Raw genomic sequence first — 16,994 nt, 5'->3', positions numbered from 1 at the left:
CATGGGAACATGACAGACATCACTCGCCACGGGAGATTCAAGGATTCCTTAAAACATGCATGGAAGAATCAAAGCAACACTGCAGGTATTTTTTTGATGAAAGAATTGTATGACGTAAAGCTTATAAAAGTCAATTTTTATATACTACATCCCCTTTAAATGATGTGATTCCAATCATTTTGCAGGCTTTGATCTAAGGAATATCCAGAATTTAGTTTGGACCACAATTTCGAATATTAAGAGCAATTAAATGGTACATTATGACCTCTACATTCATATGCTGATTTGACTGATGAGATGTTTCTGAAATGGACGCCAGAAGTGTACGTAGAAGAAGTGCTGCCCTGCTGATCTGTGGACTAAAGTCCTCTTTACGGGTAAAAGCAAGCTCCGTATTTTATCTGAAAATCAAGGTTTCAGAGTCTGGAGGGACAAATTCCGGCCTGGAAGAGAAGATGAATTACTTAATCTAAACTTTTTGCTATTATGCAAAAGTTGGAGCGGGTCAAATGCTTTGAAATGAGAAGGTCAAAATTCAGTTTATCTGAGAATCTCTGGTTCGACTTGTAGGAAACAGAAAGCAGCTGCAATAAATTTCCCAAGCTGATGTACATTCACCTCAAGAAACCCGACACTTAAATGCTGCCCATCTAGAACGGTCAAATAAAGTACTGTTAATGTCATTAAAAACACATATTAATGGGGTTTTTCGGTATAAACTTTACATTTTGCGAGCTTTGCAAATATTTTACATCTGCAGCAGAATCAATAATGCCAAAGTCCTGGGCAAATAAAATGTTTTACAGACAGTGGACCTTGAAAGTCAAGGAAAATACTTACAGGTCTCTGAGTTTATTCTAGTGAAAGAATGGGGAATAATTTCTGGGCAGCTTTTATGATTTCCAATGAAGTAATAGTTTCCAGTCTCCATTTAGCTCATATGTTGCTTTTTCCGGAGGGAAAGGTTTGGCTGCTGGACGCTTCACCTGCTTGTTGCTCACTGTTGCTTTAATTTAGCTGGAGCAGTGAACAGCTCTGAAAAAAACAATCATTTTAGCATTTAGATCTGTTCAATACAAATATATGTTCAGATTTTATCACAATTTGCTTTAGAGTTCTTTTTTTTATTATTTTAGGTAAAGAAAAAAAAGAAAAGAAGTGTGAGCACCAAGGTGTACACAGATAAACACTAGGTGGCGCTAGAGCACCTGGCTGCTTGTCCTAAGGACAAAAAGTGCCCTTTTGAAATTGTTTTTCTTTTTTTTTTGTTGCAGTGCAGTGTGTGGCCTGTGATAAATCTCACATTACCAAGTCAGTCAGCTGTTTCAAGTTATGACAGAGTATTATTACTAATTAATAAAATACAATAAAATTACAAGAATAAATTCATAGAATAAAGTAATATTATGAGAATAAACTCATATGGGAATAAAGTCGTAATAATTCAAGACTGCAGTTGCAATATTACCAGAATAAAGTCTTTAAAGTATTGTGACTTTATTCTCACAAGACTACAACTTTATTCTGGCATTATTGACTTTCTCACACTTTTTTTTCATTTTCTTACAGTTGCCCTCATATATATATATATATATATATATATATATATATATATATATCCACTATTGTGCACAGAAATGTAGAAAGCATTTTACTTGTGCACGCACACCCACACACCTACTAAGACATGTTACTCTGTGTTACTGACATCGTGGAGATTCCTACACACATCTGATCTCGCAGCTGAAGCTGTGGCTGAAGTGACAGCCAAAGCTTTGGTGTCGCTGGTCCCATCCTGGCAGGAGAGTCCTCTGAAGGCCACTTTCACAGGGTCCTTGGACAGTGTTGAACATTTGTCTGACAAACCATCTCTGAATGTAAAGATTTCCGTTGATGTCGAGGTTTCCTGTTCTCCTGGAGTTATCTCAGAAGATAGCGTTGGCTCGGATCTGCTAGATGTATGGAGGACATCTGCAGGACCAGGACAAGCGGAGGAGAACTTCTTCAAGTTTTCAGATGAGCTCCAGAACAGCTGGGTGAACGCAGTGTTCCAGAGCGTCCTAAACCTGAGCGTCACCAAGCGGTGTCTTGCTAAGGAAAGGGTTTTCCTGGAGGCATCGTCCATCCCCTGCTGGGGGAGTCTCCTCCTCTCAGCTGTCCGTCAGCCCGGCAAGCATTTTAGTCAACAAGACCTTTCCCCAGTTCTGATGGAGCTGAGGGAGAAGAAGCTCCCATTGGACGTGGGAAAGGACTATGACATCAAAAGTTTGCTGGAGTCTGTGCTGGTCTGGCTGGATTCGTTTGGCGGCGACACAGATAGAGAGTTGTATGACAACGACTCTTGCTCTAACTGTGGAGCCACTTCCCTCAGGCTCCTGAACGACGGCGCCATGATTGCCCTTCCACCGGTGTTATTTTCAACCAGTATATCTATACTTCTTGAATACTGGTTGGATTTGGCGTGCAAGCGCCGTTGTTCAGGCTGCGGGTCACCCTGGCAGAAAAAACATTGCCTGACCAATAACAAGGTCCTGGTATTTTTTCTGCACAGGTTGACCAGGGAATACCAAACCAAAGCCACTCAGACCATCGATGTCCCTGCAGAATGTGGGACGGAGACGTACCACCTGTCCTCCGTCATCTGTGCGGAGCCAAAGCTGACAGACGTCTACTGTTATTTAATGAAGGGGGAACGCATGCAAGCACATGTGCTCCAGGCGCTAACGGAAGTGGTAGCGTTGTGCAACACAAAAACCTTCCAGCTAGACCACAGTGGGCTTCATATTTAACAACATTATTTATTACAATAAATTTAGCGAAGCTTCTAGACAGATAAATTTTCTTCAAGGAATTTTTGTAATCGAGGTATTCAAATTATTTGAGGAATCGTTTCAGCCCAGTCACCACTACTCGTGGCATGTAGGCCATTGTCATTATTTTGTACAGATCAAGCTTCAGTTTGATATTGATATTTAACAGTTTTTTTGTATTTCTTTTATCAAAAGTGAATCTCTTCTTTTAATTACAACTGATTTGTAAAAGCAAGAAAAAAATAAACCATCCAAGAACCAAAAAATACTTTGTGTACACACTACATATACCTCATGATGTACCATTATATCAAATGTTAATTAAGATTAGGACATGAAACAGAAATTAAACCTATAATCAACATGTTATACTGTAAATATACCTATCATCAGCATAAAATGCTGAAGAGCGTTTTTGATTTTGTCTGCTGGGTTTGATTTTCTGCTGGGTTTGATTTCCTCGCCGCCGTGCGAGCGAAACTGCAAAAAAAAAAAAAAAACAGAAAAAGAGAGAAGAGGTGATTTTTGAGCCTAAATTTTGAGCCTAAACAGATGGAAGGTGAACTTGAAAAGGAAAAATACGATCCAAAGTGGGGCATCGGGTCATAGATTGCACTCGGTGAGCAAATAGAAGCATTAATAACTTATTTGGCAGAGCATGACAAATATCAAAATAAGGGAGAAAGAGAAAAACAAATAAAGGGATAGAATACCTGGTGCAGAAGAAAGGAGGCGACCTGTTAAACAGCCTTCAGGGTGATACTGGCTGGAAGGAATAAATGACGCGAAGGGGAAACTGATTGAAACTAAACTAATCCTGCACAATTCACTATTTTCACACGTGGCAAAATTAACTGTATGAAGGATGAATGAAATTACATAACAGGTAAAATTATTTTAAAACATAAAGTGATATTTAATGGGTTGAAGTTTTTGAAACTCGGCTTAGCTGTAGACAGGGTTAAATGTAAACTTAATAAAACTTGAAAATTGAGGTTTATAGCAGACTTGAACTTTATCATGAACTAATCAATATTTTTCTCTCTTATTATCTTATCAAAGCAGGATTTCTTTTCATTTGAAACTTGGTCACCTTAAATGTCCAAAGAGGGAACAGAATTGGTAAATAAATATGAGTTTGTGTTTGATTCAAAGGGAGATTATGAAACAGCTCCAGATTAAATTACGGTTCATTACATTTGTTACAAAATATTCTTGTCTCAAAGACAATTAATGATTCTAAATCTGATGAGGTAGATTTAGACGAGGTAGCACAGATCGTCAGAACACTTGATTTGTAGGCCTATTACATCACAGCGCTGCGTGTATTCTTGTGATGATGCATCATAGGTTGTGATGTCACGTACTGCTTTGTTGTGTAATACGGGGGCGGGGTATATAACTCCTGTTGGTAAAATTCTGCCACCTTCCAAGACATTTCTAGAGTAGACAGTTCAATTTAATACAACAGTTATGGTTACAGTTATGGATTTTTTGAGACGAGATTTGCAATATTTAGTTAGCAACACTGCCGTCCCTGCAATCGAGGAGTACATTTATAATATTCCGGAGGAGAATTTTAATTTGTTGCACTTGAATGAGAGTCTCACAGAGAGGACCAAAGACCTTTTGGATCACCTGACGGAGGTTTTCTCTGCTTTCGTTCGAAACTTACTTGGGAACCTGAAATACGAATATGGCGATATAAAATCCGTATTTGGAAATCAGGTTTCTCAGGCCTTTGCCCAGGCTATGGGGGTCGAGGAGATCATTCAGGGAGAGTGCGCTGATGTATTTAACATGCTTTTCTTAAAGCATGTTATATCTGTAGTGAAGTCTCCTATGAATGATTGGAACGAAGACCCCATAGATAAAGACCCCATCGTGGTCCTTAGGCGGAGGTTAGGGTTCAGTTTGTTGGTTCGACCTGTGATCAGTGTCGTCCAACAACTGATACCAGTAAGACATAGAATGGAAGAACTGAGGAAGTCCTTTGAGAAGGAGAGAAAGGAGATGATCCAACTTTTTGTTGAGTCATTGATGTGTCAAGGCATCAAGAAATCAAAAACATCTTGGTGTCTTGAGGACCTGAAAGAGGCACAGGAACGCATTGTTGACAACATCTGCGTTAAAATCGAGGGCCAGCCGATCGCCATCCAGCAGAACTGGATTCCAGGCCTGACGAAAAAGGTTTTGAAAGACCTAATGAAGACCTGGGACTGTTCTGCTGGATGGACTCTGGCGTTCATGGAGCATGAGGCAGCTGACGACACAATTGCGTTGTGTCTTTTAAGCGAACTGGAAAAGCGCCAGAAAAAGACGGGCAGTTTTTTTTACAAGATTTTTTTCTGGTGCTGCTAAAATCTTCACCAGATATTTCAATAAATGAGGGCCAATACTGTCATACCTCTGTCGATCCTTGCTCCATGAACCCTCTCTGTGCCTCCATCAGTCCTTTCATCGAGACGCCTCTCTGTGCCTCCGTTGGTCCTGGTCCCAAGAAGCCTCCATGTGCTTCATCCCAATCTGGGTGAAAAGGTCCCTTAGCCCTCTGCTAAGGGACCTTAGTGGGACCTTAGGCTTCCAGCCATTAGGGCTGGAAGCCTAGTGGGACTGCACTAGGCTTCCAGCTAGTGCAGTCCCAGTGAGCCACAGACTCCGTGTGTTAATACAAATTATGATTCATCGATCGCGATTTCCATTCCCAACAGTTGGTAGCAGAGGATGGTTTTGTGTTGACACATGAGTGGATATTGGACTGGCCGTTCAGGCGCAGACTTTCCGAAACAGTACTCTGGTGTAGGGCCCACATGAAAGGTAAGGACACTTGTTCCTTAATATACACCATATAAAAAAGTTTTGTAAAAAGACTGCCCGTCTTTTTCTGGCGCTTTTCCAGTTCAGTACTGTTTCTCAGGTCTGTATAAATTTCAGTTATCAGCCGTTGTCTGTACTGCCAACAGACTTGAACTTTATCATGGACTAATCAATATTTTTCTCTATTATTATCTTATCAAAGCAGGATTTCTTTTTATTTGAAACTTGGTCACCTTAAATGTCTAAAGAGGGAACAGAATTGGTAAATAAATATGAGTTTGTGTTTGATTCAAAGGGAGATTATGAAACAGCTCCAGATTAAATTACGGTTCATTACATTAACTTCAAAGTATGTTAGAAGAGGAATAATCACATTTCAGCTTTGGTTTAAAACCAGCTAGCATTTATTACGAAACTGTTTCATTTAATTTGACATGTTTTATTTTCTTTTCATTTTTATTAACATTATTGTTGTTTTTATTTTTTCTAATAAACAAACTAACTTACTAACTGCTGCTTTCGAAACACATGCGTGTCTTGGTAGAAAGGCACAAATTGGACATGATGAAACTTTTAAAATGGATATAATAGTAATTGATTATGTAAAAAACAAACTGATTGGACAACAACTGGCTCACAACATTTGTGTGTCTTAAATTTTGATTGAATTGATACAGAAATTCAAGTCCAACAAAACATTTGATTTTAAACTCAATGACATCTTACTGTACTGCATAATCTTTGTCTACATGTTTTGCTCCTCTGCCTAAATTGATACATTTTTCTTTTGTTGGTTCAAAATAAACATTGACACGGCCTTTTAGGAGAGCAATCCAAATTCTGATCTGAACTCTTTAAAATAATAAAACTTATTTCCTTTGCAGTACAGTTTCAGTTGGACATTTTAGAAATATGTACAGAAAAAGAGTCTCTGAAAAATATTTCTGATAACAATAGAAATGTTGTTGTCAGAAATGTTTGTTTTCTATTTACATAAGAAAACAAAATGGGGGAATTGGAATTGATAAATGATAAACATAAAACATTTCTGATAAATCTTTACATTTAGAACATCTCATAGTCTACTTTCAATTCTAGACAGAAGATTTGGGAAACTTGTGACACCCTGTAATATTTTAGTTTGGAGAAAAGTAAAAACAAATGTAAAAGTGCTTTCAAATTTTTAAATTATATCAACAGGGGGTGAAGAAGAAATAGACTCTAATTCAGTGTTTCTCAACCTTTTTTGGCCCAGCGCCCCCCCAGCCTTTATCCAGGTCCCTCACCGCCCCCACCAAAGACTTTGCAGGCTACTTTGCACTGACTATTATTTTATTATTAATAAAATAATTGATTTATAGATTAATAGTTTTATTGGACAGAAATTACCAAGAACAAATCTGGTTCTTAATGAAATCCTAATGAGTCAAATTGAAAGTGTCATGGAGTCTCAGCCTCATGACATTAACACTGACATGAAAAATAATATTGAAGAAATAAATATCCATCCATCCATCCATTTTCTTACACCCTTGTCCCTCAGTGGGGTCGGTAGGGGTGCTGGTAAGAAATAAATATATCAAATCTAATTAAAAACATAAGTAAGTGATCAGTTCTTTACTGTTATGTTCTGTAAGATATATTTATTCTCAGTATTAGATATGGTCTCAACAAACCCATGACATTTCAGCAATATTATTTTACCTTTTATGTGGAAATAGTGTCTGTTTATTCTTGCCATACAGTCCTCTGTATTGCTCGAAAGGTCTTGCCATACCAGTTTATTCCTCTGTATTTACTTTAGTTTCTTAGTTTATTCTTGCATTTTGTTCTTCATTCATTTCCATTTAGTTTCATTTGATTAGTATTATCCTCTCTTGGTTTATTGCTATGTCCACTTTAGTTAATTTCCTGTTGCTAAATTTATTTGATCGTTTATTGACCACCAGTAATTTTCACTCATCACCTGCTGCGCCGCCTAGTCATCATGTGTTTCACATCATGTGCTGATTTTTCACTGTTCAGCGTCGGATTCTCTGTTTTTATGCCATAATTCACATCTAGTCCGTCGCTCCGTTTTATGTCCCGCTTCTCCTGTTTCAGAGTTTTGCGCAATGCGGGTCTTTTTTTTTAAAACCCCCTAAGGTGCAGGGCCGTCATGAAACATATCGATGGGGAAAAGGCAGACTGACATAAACCTTTTAAAACAACGGAAACTATTTCTGCATTCTGATTATTGACATTTAAAAGTGCTGTGTTGTTCTATCACCCCCGTTTCATACCGGACCACTTACAGCTCCGGTGTTAACGCTATAAAATGATGGCTGCAGTAACTGCAGCCACCACCAGATGGTGCTTTATAGCGTTCATTTTATACGCTATATAAAATAGCGTATAAAATATTTAATATTTAAATATTTATTTAAATATTTAAATATTTATTTAAATATTTAAATTTAAATAAAGACATTTAAATAGTTCTTTATTTAAATGGGTTCATTTTTCAGAGGGATACACAGTGAGGGTATCGTGATTTTAGCTACCAGTAGCAGGAGAACGGAGCTGCGCCAAGAAGCTAACAGAAGCACTGAATAGAAGAAGAGCTGCCATCGATACAGTTGCAGTCAAGCATGTTTTAATGTTACACAATACAGTTTGACCAAGTTGTTCAAAGTCTAAACTGGCATTGTTGTGCATTTAAGGTGTAAAGTTTACCTTCGATCAAACGCCCCCCAAAGGCATCCCAGCGCCCCCCTTTTGTAAAAATGTCCGCCAGCGCCCCCTGCCGTCCTCTGAACGCCCCCTGGGGGGCGGTACCGCCCACGTTGAGAACTGCTGTATTAGAAAATTTATTTAATTTCACATAATTATCGTGGTAGAAGCCATTTCTTTGTTAAATACCTAATTAAACGTATTTACCGTGTTTGATGTTTGTTGTAAATGAAGTATACTCACAAAGAACGAGGTAATTCGTAAAAGTTTGTCGTTTATTGAATGTTCAGAAACTACCGCGGCTGTGATGTGCCAAGACAAAGGAAAACAAAGGTAAAACAACCTGAACAGGTGATCAACTCTAAACCACTCGCACATTTTTACTCTCCGTCTCTCTCTGTCATTTAAGCACACCCGTTGCCATGGCAACCTCCTGCGCCCCACAAGCCGACCAGAGATTACGTTAAAAACATTCAGCCCGATACGATATTAGGTTTTCTGGCTAGATATTTATTTTGCGATTATTAATAAGCGCTCCCCTCCCCCGAACACAGCGGTGGTTGATTAGTTCATTTTAAACTCCTGCTCTGCTGGTTATTTTGGTAATCGAACCGAAACGCACAGAATTGCGCAACACCTTGTTGAAACAATAATTACTGAGATTATTATTGTTGATGAATCATTAATTTGAACACGTTTTGTTTATTTTTTTTGTTCTTTAATAAAGTTATGAACATTTTGATAGGAGGACGGTCTTAACGCCCTGCCGCCGTTCAGTTTGTCACCTCATGCTGAGATCGACTCAAAACCCTCAGCGATCGACGTGTTGCAGCCCTGCTCTATAGCACGAACAGTTCAGAAACAATGTGAAAAACGTAATTTAATAACTGATTAAGTCATGTTTTAGATTGTTCTCGAAAAACTAATCAGTCACGGCTGATTAGTGGGTGAACTCACAGCTGCACAGTGAACCCAATGATTTTTTTACAGCAGACAGCCGCTCCCCTCTCTTGCAGGTACTGCGTACCCCCACTAAATCTTTTAGGGGTACGCAGTACCCTGCCGTACCCCCTTACTTTCACCCCTGTGTATATATATCCATTCCACACCCTCTTTCCGTTGCTGTTCTTTCCTCTCTTTCGGTTTCCTGTTGCAGACGTAACCTGCAGTAACCGCAGCCACCACCAGATGGTGCTACCGCCCAGTTCATGGTGAGCCCCAGCTGAACACAGCATGTCCCGGGCCTCTTCTTTACCCTTATGTAAATGATCAGTCTCGCCTGCTTCCATTTTGTCTGACCAGTGTCCCCCTTACACACACACACACACACACACACACACACACACACACACACACACACACACACACACACACACTGCTCTGTGCGACCCCCATGAGAATCTGCGCCTCCTCTAAACAATGGCTCCCCAAAGCGCCGGTGTGTGTGTATCAGAGCTGTCACATCCAGACAGCAGAGGACGAGGATGTGGTTGGGCAAGGAGAGCAGATGGATTGACGGACTGTTCCCATCAGTGTGCAAACACACCGACACAAACTCCGGCCTGGAGAGCAGCTGTTGTACCCTTCCTCCCCCCATCCCCTTCTTTTCTTCTTCTTCTTCTTTCTCCTGGATGAGATGCATTTCGCAGTCAGCCCAGGAGCTGAGAGGTAAACAGTGGGGCTAATTGCTTTGACATACTGCTCTTTGTTTTGGCCTCCTGGTGCTAATCAAGCACTCGCCTAATAAGTCTGCTTGGCAAGCAAAACACACACACACACACACACACACACACACACACACACACACACACCATCTCCGCGTGCTCGGACGAAGCCCGACTGCGTAACAAAGTGTCGCACTCATATTTGCAAAGGGTTCGTGTTTGCTCATCACTCAGAGTTCCCCACACACTGCTGTTGAGACTGGACACACACACACACACCTCGCTCAGGTGTGAATCTATTTATCCTCATTAACAAGCCTCTCCCCAAAGTCAGCCAATTAACACGCGCCTCCTAATGAAGCCATTAGCTGTCAGATGAGGTAGAGGCAGCGCTTGTCATCGGTCCACTCTGTGTGAATGCGTGTGTGCGCGTGCGTTTGGCGTTTGTGTGTGTGTGTGTGTGTGTGTGTGTTGCTAATAAAAGCGAGGGAATTAATGGAGTGAGCGCGTGTGATAATGAGTTAATGTGGAACAAGCAGGACGAGCAGTGATCAGCCCTCTGTTTCAAATGAAGATATCAGACACAGTGATTTACTCACTCTGAGCCACAAACAGACCCGTCTCCCTCTTCTTCGTGTGTGCGTGTGTGTGTGTGTGTGTGTGTGTGCGTGTGTGTGTGTGTTGGGGGTTAACAGACGTGCTGGCAGTCTGGGCGACAGATCTCCTCTAAACACGCTAGTTAGATATACGACCTCTTAATTTGCGGGCGTGCAGCCGTGTGTGTCCACCTAACATCAGAGCGGAGCGCGCAGCCTCAGAAGAACAAACTGTAGTTGTCACTTCGCGTTCCTTAATGGAGCAATCACGATGCGCGCGCACAACAGAGGCGGCGGCGCGTGGCTTTAACAGTTACACTGATTGCCACGGCCACAACAGAGAGAAGAGATGAGACTACAGAGACACTTCTTATTCTTCTGACACGTTTGCAAGTTTTATGCGTCACTGGAAAATGTAAGAAATACAGAGTCTCGCAAAGGCGTTCACAGCCCTTAAAGGGGCAGTGTCATGTAAACTTTATCGAGCTTTACGTCATGTTATATTCTATTCCTTCATCAGAAACATACCTGGAATGTTGAGAAATCCTTTAGTTTTCTGTTCCAGCCATTTCCGGTTTGTAAAAACCGCCTGGTGGTGAAACCAGGAGCCTTTTACACAAACCTTATCCTCCAGACTAGCGGCGGGAGCAATTAGCAAACACCTGGTGGAACTGCGTGTCTGCTGAGATCCTAAGAAGAAATAAAAGGCTTAGCGGAGGAATATTGTTCTGAAGACGTGCTGAAGGCGAAGTGTAGGAACACAGCAGGAGCTTCTTAAAGAGACAGGCCCAATTTCAAGGCGCTAAATTGTGATGTTAAATTTAAGTCATGTTTGATAAATCTAACATTTTTTTTTAACAACTGAAAGTAGCATGCTTAATTGTGCTATAAAATGGCACAATGTGTCTGTAAAGTATATAATACCACCCCTTTAATGGTGCGTTCACATCAAACGGGTTTTGTAAACCATCACATTCAGCGTCTAAGCAGCTGAGGGTTGCGGCGCGTTTCGAGCGTCTAGCGCCGCGAGATTTGAACCGTTTAGCGTGGAGCGCGTCCAATGCGTCCGATGCTCCACATCGGACTTTGAATGTAAACCAGACGCGCCTGGCGCTCAAAACGCGTTTGGTGAGAACGCACCATTAGTCTGTTTTTACGTTACAACCAGAAACTTCAATGTGTTTTATTGGGATAGACCAAATCAAAGTCGTGCGAAGTGGAAGGTCAATTTTGCAAACAGGAATCATGAAAACGTTTGCTTAGAGGTAAAGCTGTGAGGGAGTTGAAGCAGTTCACCAGTTCTGGTAAGAAAATATGTTAATTAGGGGCTGCAACTAACGATTATTTTAGTAATCAATTGTTTTACCGATTAATCGGCTAAAAATTGGAACATTGTGCAGACATTTACTTATTTACTTTTTCAAACAAAATTTGAAATATGTCAAAAGGTGCAAATAAGCAAGTAATTAAAATAGACTTTGAACCGGGTGAATATAAACTGCCACACCATCCATATGTTGAAACAAGGTGGTGGCAGCATCATGCTCTGGGGACAGGAAAGCCGCCCATAGTTGACCAGAAGACGACACATGTTTATCCTGCAGGAAAACCCTGCAATGTCCTTGTCCAAGTCCTGATCAAATTGGGAATTTGAAACATAAAAAAAAGAAGGTTCACAGGCGCTCTCCGTTCAATCTGGAAAGAAGAACGGGTGAAAATAAAAGTTTTTAGAGGCTTGTAAACAAATAAAAATAAGGTACATCTCTACCCTTCCACTTCACAATTATGCATTACTTTCACTGTTTTTTATTATATATGATCCCAATAAGGTGCATAGCAGTTGGTGAGGTGATAAAATCTGAAAAAAAAATCAAGGGTGTGAATACTTTTTACAGAGCTGTGAAGCTGCAAAGTCAGAGAAACTCCACGAAGGACGTGAAAACTTGCACTTATAAACCGATTTCTGCTGATTCTATTCGTCTGTCTGTTTCGGTTTGATTTTTATCTGCTCTCCTCTGAATTTCTCTGACCTTAAAGCTGCTCTGCCCCCGTCAAAAGATGCCAACCGAGGACATGAGATTGATTTTCAGCTTCACCATTAATCCTGTTGCACAGCTCTCTCTCTCTCTCTCTCTCCCTCTGTCTCTCTCTCTCCTCATTCACGGTGCTTCCTTTCCTCCTGTCTTTTCAGCAACACTTGATTCAGAGCCAAGTCTCTGCTGATGCATTATAAATACAAAAAAACAGCTCCTCTGCCCTCAGGTCAGTTACCAAGTTTGGTATTATTCACCATGAAGCTGATTCCAGTATCTGCATGATTAAAAACAGAAAAAGAAGACGTAAAGTAACGAGCACAGGCGGATTGAAAACGTGCTGAATAAGTGAACTCATCACGCTTTGCAACAAGTGTGAAGGGCTCCACCGAAACTGTTGCATTCGCACTGTTTAAGTATGTATTTTGAAAGAAATCCATCACTCCCAATTAAATTGAAGGCGTCATGTTTTCACTCCGGTTGAATTGAGGGAAAACAGGGATTTCTTCACCGGCTTCGCCTCCTCGCTCCGTTGAAAGTGCTCTGATTTCTGGAGTTGAGCTTGGAGAGCCGATGCTGTTTGATGTGTAACAGCTGAGCTTCTCCAGACGGGTTGTTTTCCTAACGCATGATGTAAGATTTATTCTCCGGTGCATAAAATGGTTTTTGTACAAGAATAAATAAAGCAGCTCAGCGTATTGGAAAGATTTGGAAAAAGAAAGAAAAAAAATGCTGTAAAACTTTAGATTTTTCTAGGAACTTTCTTTCAAATTTGTCCCCCTGCTTAAGGCAAAAAAATTACAACTTATTAGTTTCAAGATGGCAGAATTTGCTTAACTTTTGATCAAGTCAACGGTTAAGAAAATCAAATGATGATTTTTTATTTTTATTTTTTTTTTACTTTGTACAATTTGTCAGTCATTTAAAAAAATAAATATATTTAGTTTGAAAATAGTTACAAACTTGGTTTCAATTCACCAAAAGACAAACTTAAGGCTACCACACAGGGAGCATAACTTATTGATAATATCAATAACATCAACAGCAGGTCAGTATCAGTATCGATATTAACATGATAAAATCGATATTTACTATTAGATTCCTTCTTGAAATTTTAGTTTATGTTTGTATTATGGTCTCTCGAATCTACCTATAAAAAAAGGTTTTCTTTTGATTTGCCTACAATTATTTCTTTTTGCACTTTAAGTAAAAATGTTCAAAATCATGATAATACTTCTTTAAAGTATTTTCTAGATACATATTTAGCCTAAATCCTGTCCAAGATTAGAACAAAAATAATTCAAACGGGAAAAAAAACAGAAAAACACATAAAGGTCAGAAGTTTTATAACATATCAAACTTATGTAAAAAGTATCAGTATTGGTATCGGTATTGGTGATACGCTTCCTATATTTACTTGATCAATACCAAAATATGCAGTATATCACACATCTCTAGTGAACATGACGGCTCGAAGTAGAAGTTTTAGGACCTGGTATAAGAACGTGGTGTCACACAGTAAACCGCTCGGGAGGAAACGAGTTCACACCGAAATGTTTAGTAGGCAACACCGACCCGACGCGGCTGAAAGCTGGTAAACCAGCAGCGTGGACTGACAGGTGGGCGGCGGCTGCCCTGATGAAGAAACGCATCCATTTGGATTGTGGGAAATGAATTGTCACGAGAAATGTCAACAATCAGTACGCCTGACTATGAAATCTCGACAGTTTGCAGACAAAATCCTCACAGCTCACAGAATACGAAAAGTACGCTAGTAGAAAAAGCTCACAACTAATATAAAGTTGTTTTTCTTTTTACATCTATGAGGAGTTAGGAGCTCTTGGGAGCCCCCTGGTGGCCTGGAGACCCTAAGCAGTCCACTTATCCCTCTAGCCCGCTGTAGAAGCGACAAATAGACAAGTTTGAATTTATCTTTGCTTTTTTTTGTGACTTTTGGTAATCAGTGCATCCTATTTAATTCTTTATAGTTTGTCGTTTTGCTTTGTTGCTCTTTCTTTGTATATGAGTAATGCTTCACACTAATCTAGAAGAGAACTCAGCTAAAGCAGATTTGGTTTCGAGAGAGCGCATATGAATCTGTATGAAAACACATTTATGACTGGCTGATCACAGACAGTTTTCTCTAACAACCTCCCAGCTGTCTCTCCCAGTTAGTTTTTCTTTTATTTTTTATTTTTTGGAGCTGCTGCTCTTCAGCAAACAGACTCCAGCTCAGCGCTTCTCTCTCCCGTGTAATTAAATAGAAACGGGACGCTGTTTTGTCCTTTCTCTGACCCCATACTTTGCCTGTCTCACTGTAAACATCACAGTTCGCCGTGTGTCCCGCTGCCGGCCATCCTTGAGATCCTGTTACATCTAAAAAATAATAAATAAATAAATAAATTAACAAACAAATAAAAAATAAAAGTTGCAGGTCAGACGTTTTTGGAGAATAAAGGCCATTTGTGAACAGGTATATACATATATTCGCAGCAGCGCGCTTAAATAAGATGCATCTCTGCTGCTCCTGTCCTTGTCTGATCATCAGTCACTTAACATCTGATTCAGGCTCAATCATCTGCTGGAGAGCAGCGCTGAGTCACACAACTTGAAGCAATTTGACAAAAAAACAACAAAAAAAAAACAGAAAAATTAGCTGAAGGTTATCGTTTGACGCCTCTGAAGGGTGCTTTCATCTTTCACCTGTTTCTTGTTTTTCTCACGGTTCTCTCGAGTCAATCTTTCTCTCTCTCTCTCAACCCAACTGGTGAATAATTCACACAGAGCGGGCTGGTTACTTAAAGGAAGAAAAAAAAAATGTTTCGATTATTCTTTTTATTTCTCTTTCTGGAAGAGGCTGGAGGGACGCTGCGGTCCACCCCGCCCCCCGGAACCTTGGCTCGGTGCTGCTCGTTTCCTCGGTTCTGCCTCCTCTCCCTCTCCCTCTCCCTCTTCCAGGGTCATGTTGTTTCGGGTTCGCCTCCTCCTCCGTCCACACCCCGAGAAATCCGGGATTATTTCAAACTAAAACAGATGGATGGAATCAATCAGCCATGCTTTTACTTTTCTCTTCTTCTACATAACCGCCCTCTTTCACCTCCACCCTCACCTCTCTCTCTCTCTCTCTCTCTCTCTCTGTCTCCCCGCCCCCTCTCCTCTCCTCTCAGGGCTGCAGACTGAGGAGATGCATAAATTCAGACGCATTAGTATTCCAGTCAGGCTCTCCATTTCAAGGCAAGGCCTAGCACCCTTCCGCCTTTCCTCCTCTCCTCTCCTCTTTCTCTCCTTCCTTCACCTCCTCCTCCTCTCCTCCCCTCCGGATCTATTTTTGAATGATTTAAACAGTCCCGCATCCACTGGGGTCGACTTCTTCTTCCCAACGCGATCCCTGAATTATTTTTAGTCGCGGCATCTTTATTTATTTATCTATTTATGGAGATTTTTTTTTGTTGTCTTGTCTGTTTCGCCCTTGCACGGCCAATTATATACACAGCTGTAGTCTTTGAAATGAGATTCATCTGCTTCTGATTGTGTGTATATGTGTGTGTGTGTGTGTGTGTGTGTGTGTGTGTGTGTGTGTGTGTGTGTGTGTGTGTGTGCGCGTGCAGCGTGCGTGTGTGTGTGTCATTGTGTTTTTTGCTGTCAGGCCCAGCAGCCCGGGCGATAAATCACGCATGTCTGATGGAGCAGGGCAGAGGGCCTGGACAATAAGGTTTCAGCGGAGCTGTAAGAGAGGAGCGCGTGAGATTTGGCTGTGACAGACCGAGGTCCCACGCGAAATGTTACAGCTGTTCGTCACGTGAAGGCTTTACCTTTTAACACGCAGGAGGCTTAAAGGGTGTGTGTGTGCGTGCGTGTGTACACACACACACGTGTGTGTAGGAACATGTGGGCTGGATTGAGCTGGATTAGATCACAATGACCACATGTCATTTGGGAACAAGTTGATTTGTTTCACTTGAAATTTTTGTTATTTTTGTGGCGTATTTTTGCTTAATTGCTTTAATTATTATTTTCTAATTTTTAAAAAAATATTTATCTAATTATATTTGATCAAATATTTTTTTTAGAAATAGAAAAAAAGTTTTTCATAATCAAACAGCAGCAATAATAATAGCAATAATGAGGATAATTTTTTCCAACATTTTTGACATTCGTAAAGTGTACTGATTGCATAAAAAACTGCTCCTCTTACTAGCAATAATAATAATAATAATAATAATAATAATAATAATAATAACATTTTTGTAACAGGAATTCGGAATAAATGCTGAATTTCCTGGGTTAACAATAGAAAAATCCACTTTGATTTTATAATCGAAATAATACATAAATACAACAATAACAAAGTTCATAGTAAAA

At 40.2% G+C, this 16,994-nt stretch overlaps 1 long non-coding RNA gene across 1 annotated transcript in view; it reads right to left on the bottom strand.

Annotated features, from left to right (window-relative positions):
* Window positions 1-10,459: 10,459 nt before the first annotated feature.
* LOC103470926 (uncharacterized) overlaps window positions 10,460-16,994 on the bottom strand; it is a 33,376-nt gene continuing 26,841 nt past the window's right edge. Inside the window, exon 5 of the long non-coding RNA XR_014089291.1 lies at window positions 10,460-15,656. This is a non-coding gene — a long non-coding RNA (uncharacterized LOC103470926). The remainder of the gene's footprint in view (window positions 15,657-16,994) is intronic.

Source organism: Poecilia reticulata, chromosome 10, assembly GCF_904066995.2.
Source record: "Poecilia reticulata chromosome 10, P_reticulata-male-v2, whole genome shotgun sequence".
In the NCBI taxonomy this organism is placed as follows: Eukaryota; Metazoa; Chordata; class Actinopteri; order Cyprinodontiformes; family Poeciliidae; genus Poecilia; species Poecilia reticulata.
This window is presented reverse-complemented; position numbering and strand designations above follow the sequence as displayed.